Source organism: Amphiprion ocellaris, chromosome 2 (assembly GCF_022539595.1).
Source record: "Amphiprion ocellaris isolate individual 3 ecotype Okinawa chromosome 2, ASM2253959v1, whole genome shotgun sequence".
NCBI lineage: Eukaryota > Metazoa > Chordata > Actinopteri > Pomacentridae > Amphiprion > Amphiprion ocellaris.
Window position 1 is genome coordinate 19,486,500 of NC_072767.1, and position 16,129 is coordinate 19,502,628.

General features: G+C 37.6%; 2 long non-coding RNA genes across 2 annotated transcripts in view; one reads left to right on the top strand and one right to left on the bottom strand.

Annotated features, from left to right (window-relative positions):
- LOC118471328 (uncharacterized) overlaps window positions 1–9,730 on the top strand; it is a 103,648-nt gene extending 93,918 nt beyond the window's left edge. The window contains exons 2-3 of the long non-coding RNA XR_008599574.1: window positions 3,589–3,796; window positions 7,186–9,730. This is a non-coding gene — a long non-coding RNA (uncharacterized LOC118471328). The remainder of the gene's footprint in view (window positions 1–3,588; window positions 3,797–7,185) is intronic.
- On the bottom strand, window positions 2,194–4,512 carry LOC129347459 (uncharacterized). The gene is made up of 3 exons (XR_008599573.1): window positions 4,414–4,512; window positions 3,629–3,787; window positions 2,194–2,696 (listed from the first exon to the last, which is right to left on the bottom strand). It is a non-coding gene; the product is annotated as an uncharacterized LOC129347459 (long non-coding RNA).
- Window positions 9,731–16,129: the final 6,399 nt, after the last annotated feature.

Consider the following 16,129-nt stretch of genomic DNA (forward strand, 5'->3'; position numbering starts at 1 on the left):
GTCTTGAACCAGCGACCTGCAGCTCCATAGGCAAATCCTTAACTCACTGAGCTACAGATCAGATACAAAGAAATAAATTCGTCGTCCCTTTGACATCGTAGTTCCTCAAGTGACCACATGGGCGGAGCCAAGGCGGAGTCTGGGTGGAGTCAGGGCGGAGAGTGGGCGGGGAGGTGGGTGGCGGCCTCCCCCCTCTACTCCCCCACCTCCCCCCACCACCCAGCACACCTTCCCCCGCCCGACGACTTCTTCGAGTCTCTACGAGTTCTTCGAGTCTCCACGGGTTTTCCTGAGTTTCTGGAGTTTCCACGAGGTCGGAGGCAGAACAAGTTGTCATGAAGAGGTGTTGAAGTTGGCGAGGATGGAGTGACTTTTTACATCGACTAGAAGGAAGACGACTAGAAGAGCAGATCTTTAACCACCATCCATAAAATCCATGGAGTCGGCTCCAGAGAAATGAAAGGTCAACTTTTATCAACCTCCATCCAGATGTTCAACTTGATATCTTTACTTTGACATTTTTAGCACTACAAACCTTTAGTATCACACTTTATTATCATTTATTAGGACTTTAATGGAATCCACCAGCAGATTTAGTTTTTGTTGACAAACTTTATTCTTGTCATCGTGAGACTGCAGTATTTAAAACTGTTCCTTCTATTTGACCTCATGTTTATTAGTTTTAGTGGAGAAAGTTATTTTAGTTGTCAATTAGTCTCTAAAAAAACAAATAATAAATTGAATTAGTCAGGAGGTTTAAATTTCTTACCTTGTCATACTTTAAATATAACAACAAATATAAAAATAAAGCGTCTTGAGACAATTTGACCTGTAATTGGCGTTATATAAATAAAATTGAATTAAAATTGGATGTTTCTTGTAATGTTGGAGTAATTCAGCCATATATGTTGGAAAACACATTTTCTTTGTCCATTAATCTGTTGATTGTTTTCTCCAGTAATTCATTTCTTGTTTTGGTTTATAAAATGTCAAACCCAAATATATTCAGTTTACTGTCATAAAAACCAAAAAGATTTACATTCATGATGCAGGAATCAGGCAGTTTTTCACTTTTTATCTTAGTTTAGTCAGAAAGATAGTTGATCATGTGTGAATTGTTGCAGCTTGTGAGCCATAAAAGGTTTTAATCTTTGTGGCCAGTGTAAAAAGACATTTAGAAGCCAACATCAACAAAACACTCAAAGATTTGAACATCATTAAAGGGAAATCGAAATTTTGCATGACAATGTCTAATTAAAGGACATTTATTTCCAACGTAAATGTGTGATATTCATCCTGTGGAGCTTTCTCTTCACATCGTCTTCCACCTGGACTGGTTGGGTTGGAAGCATGTGCAACAAACATTTGAAAAACTGCACTTTAACATCAATGAATGACACTGAAGTTTAATCTCTACATAAATGAGACTGAGTCTGGATGTGCTGCTCTGTCATTAACTCCTAAGTTTAGGGAAAGTTCAAACAAAAGAGGACAGTTCAGATCAGACTTGAGAATGAGCTTATTTTGAACAAACATCTCAGACTTTCTGAGCTTCAGCACCTCTAGCAAGATATTTTAACAACAAGCAACTCAAGAGATCCAGAAGTTGGAGAGAGTTAGCTTTAGCTGAGCCAAAGAACATGTGGGACGCTAACCAAGCAAACATTTCAGACTTTTCTCTGTGAATTCTGAGAAATAATTTCCTATTTAATGACAGCTACACATCTTAACTCGGTCTCATTAAAACAGACTCTAATTCAATGTCATCCATCCATATTAAAGAGCAGTTACCCAAAATGTTTGTTGCATGAGCTCCAACAAAACCTGTCCAGGTAGAAGGCCACTTTGACAAACAGGAAGTGGACGATTCCAAGCAGATTTATAGAAGGGGGAACTGGACTGTACTAAGTGTGGTCGAGTATAGAGGGGTGTTCTGTGGGTTTTTAAGGCTGATAATGATTATTAGTGAGACATATGGAGTATATTCATTTGGATATTCATTTGCAGTAAATGAAAGTATTTAAAATCTTGAGTTAAACTTAGAAGAACACAAACTTTAACAGAAAACTTTGTTGATACGTTTTGTTTTGTTTACAGATGTTAAAGGAGTTTTATTCGTGACGTATAACCAATCAAATCACTCCAGAAGACAGAGCGACCACAGGTAGATAAAGGTTCAGAGCCAAAGCAGCGCCATTTTTAAATGTATTTATTACCGTAAATCAGTAAAAAATAAAATACTGATAATCAGTAAATCAGTCAGCCCACAATTACTACAGTTCTACAATGTATGTCTCTTTCCTTTGACTTGTTATTTGTACAATATACGATGTATATGATGGCGTTTTTTCATACCAAAGGCTATACTATGATGTTTTCTAAGAGACATACGATGCTACTCTGGTTGTTCTGGCCCTGGAACGCTGCACTCCTCCTCTGTTGTTTTCTGGATTGTACTCAGCTGCATGCCTTCGTCCACCCGGCCTCCGTTGACTCGTCCCGCCTGCCGTCTCTGGAGCTGAAGCTGGATTGGAACAGACCAAAGTACAGTCCAATCACGATGCCAGCTGCCTCTCAAAAGGCTCCTTCATCTGGCAGGTGGCGGCACTTCTTCTGAGGGGAAGCTGAGCTGGTCTGGCAGAACTTTGGAGATGTGTTCCAGTGGTTGGTGGATGTGTGGGGAGATAGAGAGGGACCTTTGAATTGTTCAGAAAGGAAAACAGGGAACCCATTGGTAGTTTTAGTTTAGGGTGCTACTGCAGTGTGTTTCTGGGTTTTAAGAGGTGAACAGGAAGAGTTTCTTTTCGTATTGATTATCTTTTACTTTGTTCCTGGTTGGAATGCCCATCAATGTCAACATGAAGTTCACTTTTAGTTCTGTTGATTTATTTTTATTTTACTAACACCTATTTGTTTTTAACCCCCTCACATGTTGTGTTGTTGTAAATGTACTCTTTCAAATAAATTCTCGTCTAACCCTCTGGAAACCAGCGTTTGGACTGTTTTTGTGTTGCTCCTCACCAACTGACAGCTGTGGACTAAAGGCTATTCTCTGACGTTTTTAGAGCGGCATGCTATACTGTGATGTTTGTTGGGCGACACACTATACTATAGGCTTTTTTACTTGACATATTACTGTGACGTTTGTTTTATTTTTTTTTGTGTTTTTTTTAGCAACATAATAATTCGAACAGTTTTAAAAGTTACTATACTTTCACTTGTGCAATGAAATTATTATTCTATGGCATTTTTTAGATGACATATTATACTCTGATGTTTTCTTGAATTACATACTATTTCCACAATATACTGCACTATGACATTTTTTGAACCACATATCATACATGACAATTTTAGGCAACATCCTATCATTTTGCACTTTTTGAACCACATAATAATCTATGTTTTTTTTTTTCTTGCCAACATGCTGTACTATGAACTACAGGCCATACTATGTTATTCTTGAGTAAAGTATACTATACTTTGACATTTTCTGAACTACATCCTATACTATGGCATTATACACAGAGTGCTTTGGTTACATGTTGATTTATAATCTAGATTTTTTTCTGTTTTGTTTTTTGACAGGATTACCACAGACCTGACCGTGAACACCGTTGACACCCACCTGAGGGAGACGCTGCCTAAGATCTCAAGGCTGCTTGGTCGTGGTCTTTCTGGCACGTACTCTTCCAAGATGAGCCGGGAAGTTTAACACTGATGGAATGACACCAGGTCTAAGCCGACAAACTTCCAATTCCTCCTCAACCCATAGTCTCTGGGAAACCTACATGGAGTAAGAAAAGTAGACAGAGAAGTAATTAAGTCTGTACACAAGATATTAAAAAGAAATCATGCTAATAAATTAAGTACAAAGAACCGAATTCGCCAATATACTGGAGACCAGAGCTATTTAATTTGATAAGTATAACCTTGTTTAGTAACATTTCAATTATTTGAGAGCAGTCCTAAAGAACTGCCTGTAATCCCAATCATAAAATGGGTTTGGAGGAAGAACATAGATGGTAATCTGGATATACATGAGTTAGGCTTTATAACTACTATTGGTAGTATTGGTGGTAGTAATAGCAATGTGACTACTACCAGTAGTAGTGCTAGTACATTAACTGCTGCTGATACTGGCACTGCTACTACAACTTGTAATACTATTACAAATGCTGATACTACTTCTACAACTCTAACAGCTGTTTATACTACTACTGCTGCTTGTACTTTTAGTATTACTACTACTGCTTGTACAACTATACTACAGCTGCTAGTAATCGTCTGGTATTTGGTTGTCAAGCTGCTAGCTCGCCTTAGCGTTTTGCTAGTGGCTAACTAGTTAGCTCTCATAGACTGGAAGCTCTCAACAAGATTTCATAATGAAAAAGAGCCAAAAACTATTCTTACCTATGAAAAGTCATTCCAAGTTTCCTTGTCTCAATCGTACGACACAGTGTGTAATTGTATGCAGCACAGTGAGGCGGCATACTTCTTGTTGCCGTTTTCACACCGTCGACATCAACGGAATGCACTGAAACTTTGCCCCCACTAGCTTAGCCTCGCCGTAGCACGCAGCTCAAAGGGGCGTGTCCTATCTACTCATTCATATCTATGAGAACAACGATGGCTGCACATACGGACGCCCTGACGTTGATTAGCTGCGTAAATACCATTATATACAGTCTATGGTAAATACGTATGTGTAGTGATGGCTGATCGAGGCTTTGTTGAAGCTTCGACACTTCATTCAAAACATGGTTCATTACTCGAGGCCTCAATGACACACAGTGCTCGAGTAGGACATCTAGTGGTCAATAATATGAAGTGCAATCAAGACGTGGTCGTTGGTTCATGGATTGTTTTGGATTTGATTCGCCATGCACACATTCCTGTTTGACTACACTAGATGATTGTATGGGTTCAAGTGGAAACAAAAATAATATTACTAGTAATAATAATGACAATAACTATTGAAGAGCACGTTTCTCTTCTTAGCCCCTGAGCTACTCACTCAGATACTTTTTTTTTTTTTTGCGCATTTATCATCTATTTTTTTGCCATTTTCGAGTTTTTTTAACTTGAGTCTCGACTCGATCGTTTTTCTCAGGAGGTTGGACTTTAGCCTTTGTGCTGGAGGGTTGAACCCTCAGTTCCAAGACTTTCAAAGCCTCCAGACCTCCCAAGTCCTCAGGACCTGAGCTTTCACACAGTCTGAGGGCTGAAATTTTCTAAGTCCCACAGTAGTTCTCTGTTAGATTGAACTTCCAGACAGTCCAAGGACTGATATCTTCTAAGTTCCTGAGTAGTTCTCTGTTAGTTTGAACCTTCACACAGTCTGAGGACTGAAATCTTAAAAGTTCTTGAGTAGTTCTCTGTTAGTTTGAACCTTCAGACAGTCTGTTAATGTTTCAATTAAATCTTTAAGGTTTTTCTTTTTAAATGTTTTACCACCTTTTAATGTTTAATTTTCTTTTTAAATCCTTCATTGTATTTTCTGTGTAATTCCTATTTGAACTTTTATTGTCTTTAAGATATAATTTTCTAATTAAACATTTAATTTTTTAATTAAATGTTTTGTCTTTTTATTGGATAGGTGTAGTGACAGACAAACATGAAACAGGGGAGAAGAGTCAGGGGAAGACTTGCAGCAAAGAGACACTAGTGGGACTCGAACCTGGGACGCTGGGTCAGGGACCAGCCCCTGTACATGGGTCACCTGCTTAACCTGTTGAGCTATATGGGCACCCATGTTTTGTCTTTTTAATGGTTTAATAATCTGATTAAATGTTTTGCATTTTTAAAAATGTTGAACATTCTTCTTGTTTAATTGTATTTTTTAAATGTTTAATGATGGAAAATACTTTATCTGTAATTTCTAATATTTGTATTTTAAAAATTTTGTTTCATTTCATAACGACATGTATTGTATCATGTTGAATGATCTCATTCAATATTTTGTCTGTTTAATATAATTTAATGTAATTTAATGTTTAACTCTATTAAACAGACAAAATATTGAATGAGATCATTCAACATGATACAATACATGTCGTTATGAAATGAAACAAAATTTTTAAAATACAAATATTAGAAATTACAGATAAAGTATTTTCCATCATTAAACATTTAAAAAATACAATTAAACAAGAAGAATGTTCAACATTTTTAAAAATGCAAAACATTTAATCAGATTATTAAACCATTAAAAAGACAAAACATTTAATTAAAAAATTAAATGTTTAATGAGAAAATTACATCTTAAAGACAATAAAACTTCAAATAGGAATTAAACAGAAAATACAATGAAGCATTTAAAAAGAAAACTAAACATTAAAAGGTGGTATATGTACGTATAATTTAATTGTTTTTAATGTTTAACTCTATTAAACAGACAAAATATTGAATTAGATAATTCAACAACATACATGTCATTATGAAATTAAACAAAATTTTTAAAATACAAATGTTAAAAATTACAGATAAAATATTTTCCATAATTAAACATTTAAAAAATACAATTCAACAAGAAGAATATTAAACATTTTTTAAAAATGCAAAACATTTAATTAGATTATTAAACCTTTAAAAAGACAAAACATTTAATAAAAAAATTAAATGTTTAATTAGAAAATTACATCTTAAATTTCTTAAATCTTTTTAATAATAAAACTTTTTAAAAGTTTTATTGTATTAATTTTTTTTTGTTTGATTTAATTGCTTTTTGTTATGTAGTTTATTTCTTTAATCTTCTTTTTCTGTCAAGATTTTAACCCCAACCTTAAAAATGAAATAAACTCTTAAATCACAATGAAAATACTTCTGTTGTCACAATCATGAGTTAGTCAATTATTCAGTTTATCAATTCAACTTTATTTGTTTAGCACCTTTTACACAGATGACAAAACTAAACAAGCAAAGAGAAAAAACTATGATTAAAACTCAAAAACATAAAAAAAAACCAAAACAAAACAAACAAACAAAAAAAACCATTTAACATGGTAATAAAATATGTTGTGTCCAGGGGATGGAGGGAGTTTATTGAAGTCTTCTTGGGCTCACATGGGAAATCATTTAAAACATAAACTTGATATTCAGTCTAAGGAAACTGCAGAGTGACAGAAGAACCAACATTATCTCCTGTTTTCTCCTTTAATGAGTCGACTCTTCTTGTGCTTTCAGACCAAAGAACTACAGACTCTTCACAACCTGCTCAAACTCTCAGTACAGGACCTCACCACACGGGTCAAGAAGGTTTCTGCCTCATTTCTACTCTGAAGATCACCTTCTCCTGCTCAAACTGTTGGCAAATGTTTCTGCTGCTCTAAAGTCTGGTCTCCAGAACTTCCTAAAAACTCTCAAAGTCTCTTCTGCTGCAGGTTGCTTTGTAGAACTGTCGCAGAAAACCTCACTAAACCACATGGAGGGGCCTCAAGATAGTCGTCCAAATGAAACCATACAAAAACCAAACTAGCACAACCCAAACGCTAAAGTCTCCTGCAGCCTACCAGAGAACCTCTGAGAACAGAGAATCAGGACAGGAACTCTTACCTTCTGGACAACCAACATTGGTTCTCAAACAAGAATACAGAATGTGTCTGACCAAAAACCTCTAAAGACTCACTACAGCCAAGATAAAGACACAACTCAGCTGTACCAAATCCACTAATCACTGCACACATTAGCACCATGTGGGTAAAGAACCACATTTACCAAGACAACTATCCAGTACAAAGCCCTAAAACACACCAAGAAACACATTAAAGCCTATTTTACTGCTGGAAGCTGCAAGCCAACACCTAAAGAACAAACTAAAGCAATGGAGCCAAACCCGGTTCTGTGGTGAAGAGAAGCAGAGGAAATGTTTGTCTGCAGCTAAATAAAGCAGGAAGACACTGAGCTGCTCAGGTGTTCCTGATAACACCTAGCAGCCACCTGGACAGCCAATAGGAACACAGCTTACTGGAAGTCCAGAGGGCTGGGTTAGTGAAGTAAATTTAGTTTCAAGTTGAGGCAGAAAGTTAACAAAGAAAGTTGAAAACCACCTTCTGATACCTGAAATCTCTGAGTTTTCACACAAAGAACACCTGAACATGTCAAACTGGCTTCATAGTAGAACCATCATTGTAAAAACGTCATAGTATGGTGTGTTGCTCAAAAAACATTAGGACCCGGCTGTCAGGGGACAAATATGTAAGAAACATGAGAACAGAGAGAATCCAACCAGTAGGTCACAGTTTATCATCCCCCAGTCATCTCCTGAAGTCCATATGGTGAGAGACATCAGTATCTGGTTGTTAATTTACCAGAGGATGCTTATAATCATGCTGATGTGGTCTGTACTCTACAGTATTTTAGTGACTCAATAAATGCCTAAGTTGTTTTTTTTTTAAATGCTTTTTAGTTTTTAATAAACATTTAACAGCCTATATGTAATCAATAAATGGCCTTTGCCTATCTTAAGAAAAACTCACTCAGAACTCTGATATGTTAACAGTACTAAATAAATCAATAAATACATGCATACACACATAAATAAGTTAATACATTAACTGTGTTAAGATAAGATTTAGATTTTTTTAAAAAGTTGTTTATGTTTTTGCAGAATCCAGTATTGCTCACTGGTTGGTCTTTACATTTTATTAGTTTGATTTCACTGTTTAAAATGATGCCACCTCTTTTCAGACAGAACCTGTGATAATAAAACAATACAAAATTTTTAGTTCCGTGTTAATAAAGCACTTAAAGCTTTAAGTATGGCTAAATGTTTTTTTCAAAATTAAATATATCACTCCTTAGGTGGTAGTGGCCCCAAGTTCAGTAAAGTTGGAAAGATATTCACAGATTCAGACTTCCAGCATCAATAACTCATTAGATATAGGTTGTCAAAACATAAATGGTGCCTCTTTCCCATTGTTGCAAGGCAGACAATGTGCTACAAGCCCAGTTTTATCAAAAGTAGCTGTCTTTCTAGCTACAGGAATAACATTGGTGTCTATGGAGTGAACAGGGTCCGTCTGCAATTTGCAAAACTGCTGCAACAGTAAAGAGAGACAAATATTCAATAACTTCACTCTTATACATTGTAGTGTCACTGTTTTAACAGAAATGTAAAGGCTGTAATTTGATTCTTTTAATGAACCATGTAACTTGAATGGATGTGATGCTGGTGTGACCACAGTGCACACGTCTGATGTTGCTCACAGTGGTCCAAGGGACGCTCAGGGAGTTTGTGTGTTTGCTCAGACTCATGAAAAATTACAGGGAACATTGTTTGGGACTCAAGCAGTTCCTTCTTTTACTCACTATCTCCCCAGCCTTAGAAAAAAAACCTGTTCACACAGCACAGATGAGGCTGAGGTACACAGGAAATGTTTGGCTCCATTGTACAAGTTTGGGTAAACGGTTTTGTGGGTTGCCCAGTAAGCCAGTGGGTCTGCCGTTCTTTCTACAATTGCATTCGCTGTGGCGCTTTGCATTTACCAGGCTCTACTTGCGTCTTCGTCTAATAGGCTCCACAGTTGAACTGAAAAATATTGAAGATCATCATCATCATCACCAGAAATGTCAGTCATTCCCTATTCAGAAGAGAAAAAGAATACCTGTGGAAGGTGCTGCTGGTGGTGGAGGACGAGGCTGTGGTGGTGCTTGTGACGTAGATGACTGCTGCTTGGTATTCTTTATGTTAACTGTTGTGCATTCTGTTATTAAATGTTCTTTCACACTGGCTGCCACTCTGATTGGTGAATCCAAAAGTTTTGAACTGCAGAGCCACAAGTGTAGTAACAGTCAGTGAACTGTTCTTTTCTTTGGTTTGTAGTCTGTCAGCTAAGCACCTGACAAGGTTCTGTGCCAGGTGTTGTGTCTTGGGGGTGGTGAGTATGTATATATATATATATATATAATCTATCTATCTGTCTATCTATCTATCTATCTATTCTCTACGAAATACGAAATCTGACATACTACTAACTCTCAAAGCAAAAACAACAGCAAAAAAAACAATCTATTCTGTGAAAAACAATTCAAATGAACAACACTAAATAGGGATCTCCTATCCCGGAACACTCGATCCCGCTGAGTGATTCACATAACAAACCGAACCAATCAGGTGATTCGAAGCAGTTGAGTGTTTCAAACGTCACTGAAGTGATTCAAACGTCACGAGTCACGTGATCAAACCACGCCTCGGCACAGTGGCTCGATACGTTTGCTTCATGAGCTACAGCGCATGTGTCGAAGCCTCGGGTATCAGAGGACCATCACTACGTATGTGAATCGCATCATTGGCTGCAGCAGCCAGTCACCGGTCACTCACTGACTCACATTGAAAAATAGCACAGAATGAATTGTTACGTGTTTATTTTATTTACAATTTAGGTTGGATTTTTGTTTTTTTTAGTGCGCAGTGCAGATTTTCTGTGCGCGGAGACCGTGTCAGCAGTGCGCAATTGCGCACGCGCGCAGCTTAGAGGGAACAGTGCTTGTAAGCACTTTCTCATCTTCTTGCTACTGTGCCATAAGTGTACTGCAAACGTACTAATCAATATCGTTACTCATTCTTGATTGGAAATGGCAACTTCTCAACACCATCCGTACATGTTCCAACACAAATCTGCTCCAAAATACAAGACTAGCGAATAAGAACATTTACAACATCAAAGATTAAAGGAGGATGTCTCAGTTTGGTGAATATTTCACTCATTACCTTATTACAGTGATTTTAGTCTTTTAATCACATGCTGTGTATTAAAATTGTTCTCTATATGCCCTTGTTAATAGGTGCATGTGTGGTGAGTTTGCTAAAACGCAGACTGAAGTGGAAAATGCCTGCTGTCAGGAAATACCAAAGGTAACACACATTAAATCACTTATAGTCTGTTGCCAAATAATTGCATAGTATTAACCTACACTGCCAGATATTTGTGTGATAAAGTACATTAAACGCCTATAATGCCACCTAAGTAGACAGCTTTGTGAGAACGTGTACATATATTTAATATAAAGACTGTAATTCGACTTTGTGGGTTTGCTGTCAAGAGCAGATGATCATATAAAGGAAGCTGTGATGAGATGACATTAGTTCGACACAAAAGAAAAAAAAACACCTAGGAAACCTCCAGAGCAGTCTGAAGCCAGAGGTTGTCACTTTAACATATGTTTATCTCATTATCTGAACCGCTGGACATGTTGAACATGAGCATCCAACATGATAACATTATATGTGGGGGGAAAAACGGAAAAGCATGATAGGTCTCCTTAAAGTTAAGACTTTAAAAGCACACTTAATGCACTATGTCCTGCTGGCACACTTGTTAGGAGTATCTGTTCTGCAGCACTTGGTGAAAATTAAAGAGGGCAAAGTCTCTCGCATATGGTGAAGCTGCTAGCTCCAAGAGTATCAAGATCTTGTGTCAAACTGGCCAAACATCGCTGCAACAGATTGTGGATTCTGTCTGTCTTTTAACACCCGACCTCTTCCTGCTCATGTCTGTATTTTTTTTAGGTTGGGGTGAAATATTTATGCATCCCTCCTGCTTTTATGATTGATATTGAAAATGAAATGCTGCTACAGTGAACAAGCATCATATTGTCTTTGTAAATGCAATTAATATTAGACGACTTGTTTACGATGGAAGGCACATGCAGGTAGCAGCTTTCCCTACACCTTGCCGTAGTTTGTGTGTTTTTTAATTCTCTGCGTTCTACAAACACCATATGGCAAGGAATTTTCAAACCAAAAGAAATTTAGTCAGTCATCCTGGGAACCAATCTAATGAAACAAATAGCTGCGCTGTCATGTGGGTGGCCCGGGAGGAATACGCCTCTGACCCATTTTTTGCTCGAGACCATTAGTTTATGAAATCTTGGCATATGGTCTTGGTTGTAGGGAGCATTTTGTGTTTGGGCTGAGGAAAAGGAGATTGAGTTAAATGGTTTTGTTTGGAGGCAGATGTGTGTTGGTATTATGTAGCCTGGAGCAACAGATCCCTGAGTGAAATCAGCCAACCACGATTCTCCCTTTTTTTCTCTACAAATTACTGTTAATGCAAGGACAGGCCGGTACGTGGGATTTTTGCTATTAACACCAAAACAGATACGTCTGCTGCCGAAACAAATGAGCAGAAATGGAATGTCTGACTTGTTTCTAAATCATGTAAGATTTTTCATCTGTGAAGTTATCATATTCTCAGACATATACATAGAATGTCTGGAAGAAAAAAAAACAAAAACAAAACAACCTTTAAAACCCTTTAGTTGTGGAAAACAAGTGGATGTTGGCTATGTTCTTTTCCCACAAATCTTATTTCTTTAAGGGATTCTGTCTGGGTTTTGAGGTTGACAAAGGACATCTCCACAAAGCTTCACTTGACCTATTTTAATCGCCTCTTGTTGGGCTCAGGCACCATGTTGCCAGCACGTGGTGGTCTAAGCTGACCCCTATCATAGAGCACAGGCGGGACTCAGCAGAAGAACAGACCAGATCCCCATTCTCGCTGTCTAAGTCCCTACACTTAATCCCCCAGAGAGGTTGTTTGTGAGCAATATCGCTACAAGAGTATAGCAAAACCCCCTGTGGAGAAAACCAAATGCAATGTGTTACCAGTGCTTCACTGAGCTCCCTCTCCCTCTCAGATTCAGTCTCTCTTTCTTCAGTGCCAACTGAAAGTGCAATCTAATCTTAATCTTCTCACATACCTCTCGCTTATTATATCACAAAAACGACTTTCGAACATATGCACACTCAACCTCCATCAATCTAAACCCATGTTCCTCTATGTTCCTTTATGTCTGACTTATATAGGCTACGTAGACATACATGTAGGGAAACATGTACACAATGACACCTGCCACGACCTGGTAAGTAACATCACTCACTTTTATATGGGCAGCTGAGTCAGCAGCTCTCTGTTTGACCAGAGATTGTCTGCAATTTCCTTTCTCAGCTCATCTCTACATGAATCATTCTTCTCTGGTCAACCATTATGGATGGATTCATAGTAGTATGTTACCATTTAGCCCAAATATTGAGGACAACGAAGTCAGATCTGGAAAGGTTGATTTGACCAAAAATGAAAATAACAACTGGTACTTTGATTTTACTGGTAACTTAAGTTCTGCTCTTAATTTATGAATCAAGAGCTGGCTTGGAAACAGTTATCACCACTGGCACTAATATATTAATAGAGATTTCCATACAGTAACACTTTCTCTTCACCCATTAGTAAAACAGGTCCCCCGATGGAAAACATTTATTTTATGTAACTCTATGTCATACATTTACCTTTCCTTTGTTTGTGTTATAATGCAGAATAGAGTCAAGGTGACTGCTGACCAGCAAAACTGTTGTGAGTTCAGTCTACTGTTTCTTAGTCTGACTCCCTGGATGTAGACTTTGGATATAAGCCTGCAATTCTACTGATGCTTTTCACACGGCTTTTTCTTCTCCACCCACTGTCTACACACAAAGAAACACGTCTGAGCAGCAACCTATACTCTGAAAATTTGCCGAAGACTTTGTTTCATGCAAGAGGGTAGCCCAGCTTGGTTTTCAGTGACTCAAGGCCAGTTCATACCTTCTGCACCTGCAGGTCCACAGTGGTGCACGACATCTAAATTTCATCATCCATCTATGTCCAGTGATCATGCTGATCCCTTTGTGGATGTCCACATGCAGCCCAAAATGCGTGACTGTGTGGATTTATTGCACATGTGCCAGAAAAACAATGCACCACAAAACAAGTGCTTGTTATGAGGAGAGACTGTGCAAGGAGATTCTCTGTCATCCACACCTTCAAAATTCATCATTAAAAGAGTTGTAATTTAAAAAGATGCTGCGGGACATTGGAGGTGCTTTGATTTGTACATGCTTTCCATTATTTATGCCCAAGGACGCTCTAAATTTTCTACATCTGCCCACTATGCTCAGCACACCTCAGGAATAAACACATTGACACAGTGCTAGTCTGGAAGTAGGTGCTACATCTTGTAAAAAGTACAAAGCTGCATCCTTTCCGAAACATCCACAGGAGTGGAGTGTGTTTTCCTGTGTGAGTGATAATAAGGTGTAGCAAGAACATTCTCCAGCGTTGACGCGGTGCTGTAGATATACTGTGCAGGTGTAGCTGTTGCAGTTCTCCCATAAAATAAAGCCAATCTGAATAGGCAGGATTGTTGTCCTTTACATGGCAAGCACACCTATATGATAAATGAAGCATTTAAAAGGCAACTATTATGTTTTAACATTCAGTCTTTCAAATCTCAGAAGAAAAAGATGCTTAAATAATAAATATGAGACAAGAACCTTGCTTTCTCTAACAAAAATGTCAGACCACCCTGCATTAGAAAGTGCATAACCCTTCACCTTTTCTGCCCCCAGCCCAACCACTATTCATTTTCATATATTGTTGAAAATGTGTCTTTACTTGTTATGAAAGTATTTAAACCCATTACACTGCAAAGATTTATCCACTGTACCAAGATCAGGGTCAAACTATGAACTTCATTTCTTGCTGGGTTGTCTGTTTTGCTAAAGGATAGTTCAGAAGGACAGCAAACCAGCTGACCAAAACACAGGCTTAAACAACAGCCTTCTTGTACATTCAGGAAATAATCTTACTTGTAATTATTTACAATTATTTACAAGATTTAAAGAGATTGGGGCTTGTATGGAAAACTTTCAACTCAAACAAAAGATACAATAATACTTCAACTTCAACTACATGATTTAAAAAGAGAAGAATTAGCTTTTTTTCAAATCACATTTTTTGTTTAGTATACTATAATGTAGTATAAGGGACAATTACTTTCTTGTTTATTGCTCTCCTACTGAGAGTGTTTACAACTTGGACAGAAAGATTAGGCCTGATCTTAATTTTCCGTCTTCATCCCCTTGTTCCTAATTCCATTTAAATTCCATTTAAATGCTTGTCTGAACACGAGCCAGGTCATCCCTACAGCCTACTTTCCATCTCACTTCATTAACACTGTCAGAGAGCTCCAACAGCTCTCCAGTTAAATCCCTGCTGAATAACAAATAATTGGACGTCCCTGGTGTTTTTGTGGGTAATGACTCGCTGTGCGCTTATGGCGTCATGGGCTCTGCTGCACAGTCACCTCCTTTGTCTTATTATGAAGGAACCAACATGTGGGGAAATGTTTGTTTGTGATATAGAGTTGAAATGTGCTAAAACTTTCTATATTTCCTTGATCAAATGAAGAAAATCTTAATCTTAAGATGCTGTATCCAAACTCTTTGTGATTTGATTGTATGTTTTTGATGTCCAACAGATGAGATATTTTACAGAAAAATCTTGACATCTAGGATTTTTCATAATGCTAAATATGCTAATAAGCATTCTTGAGCCACCAGTGTATCAGTATGAGCTGTTTTCAAAACAGTTAGAGAAGCCAAAGAAACGAAAAGCACAAACCAAAATCTGAGTTCGAAATTACGAACCATTGTACCGGTTTAGGTGGAAACTGTTTCATCCACATACATGGAAAACAGACACAGTGCATTAAGAAAATAATTGGGAGTGAAATTTACGATTTGCATTTAGATGAGCAGATTTTCATTTTGTACAGATATTATGAGCAGCCCTGTGGGAAATATTAGTGTAGGTGAGAGATCGTCAGCAGTGCTGGCTGGGCAATGCTCAGTGCAACAAAAAAAGACCTTATTCATTCATACACATCCTGTGCAGTCAGAGGCTATAAGTTAATAAAGGTTATTTTTGCTGCTGTTTTTGTTGGCTAGAAAAAGCTGGAAGTGAATGATGGTTAATATTTGAATACAAAGCTTGCAGCAAAAGCTCAGAAAACCATTGGTCTAGGTGCTCTTGTTTGTTCCCACAGTCCACAGACACGCAAGGCGGGTTCATTTAATTAAATTAACGAAACCATAATTAGCTAATGGGTGATTTTAACTCTTCTTCTCATTTCTCAGTTTATACATCCTTGATTTCTTTCCTTGATTCCTCTCCTGACATCTCCGTCCCCCGCATCAGAGATATGATTGGAAGAGATGAATAGAAGATGAGAAGTCAGAAGAGTTTCAAAGCAATGTCAGATAAATGTGACACGTGGACCATCTGCACCATCACTGTCTTGTCACAGCCCACTG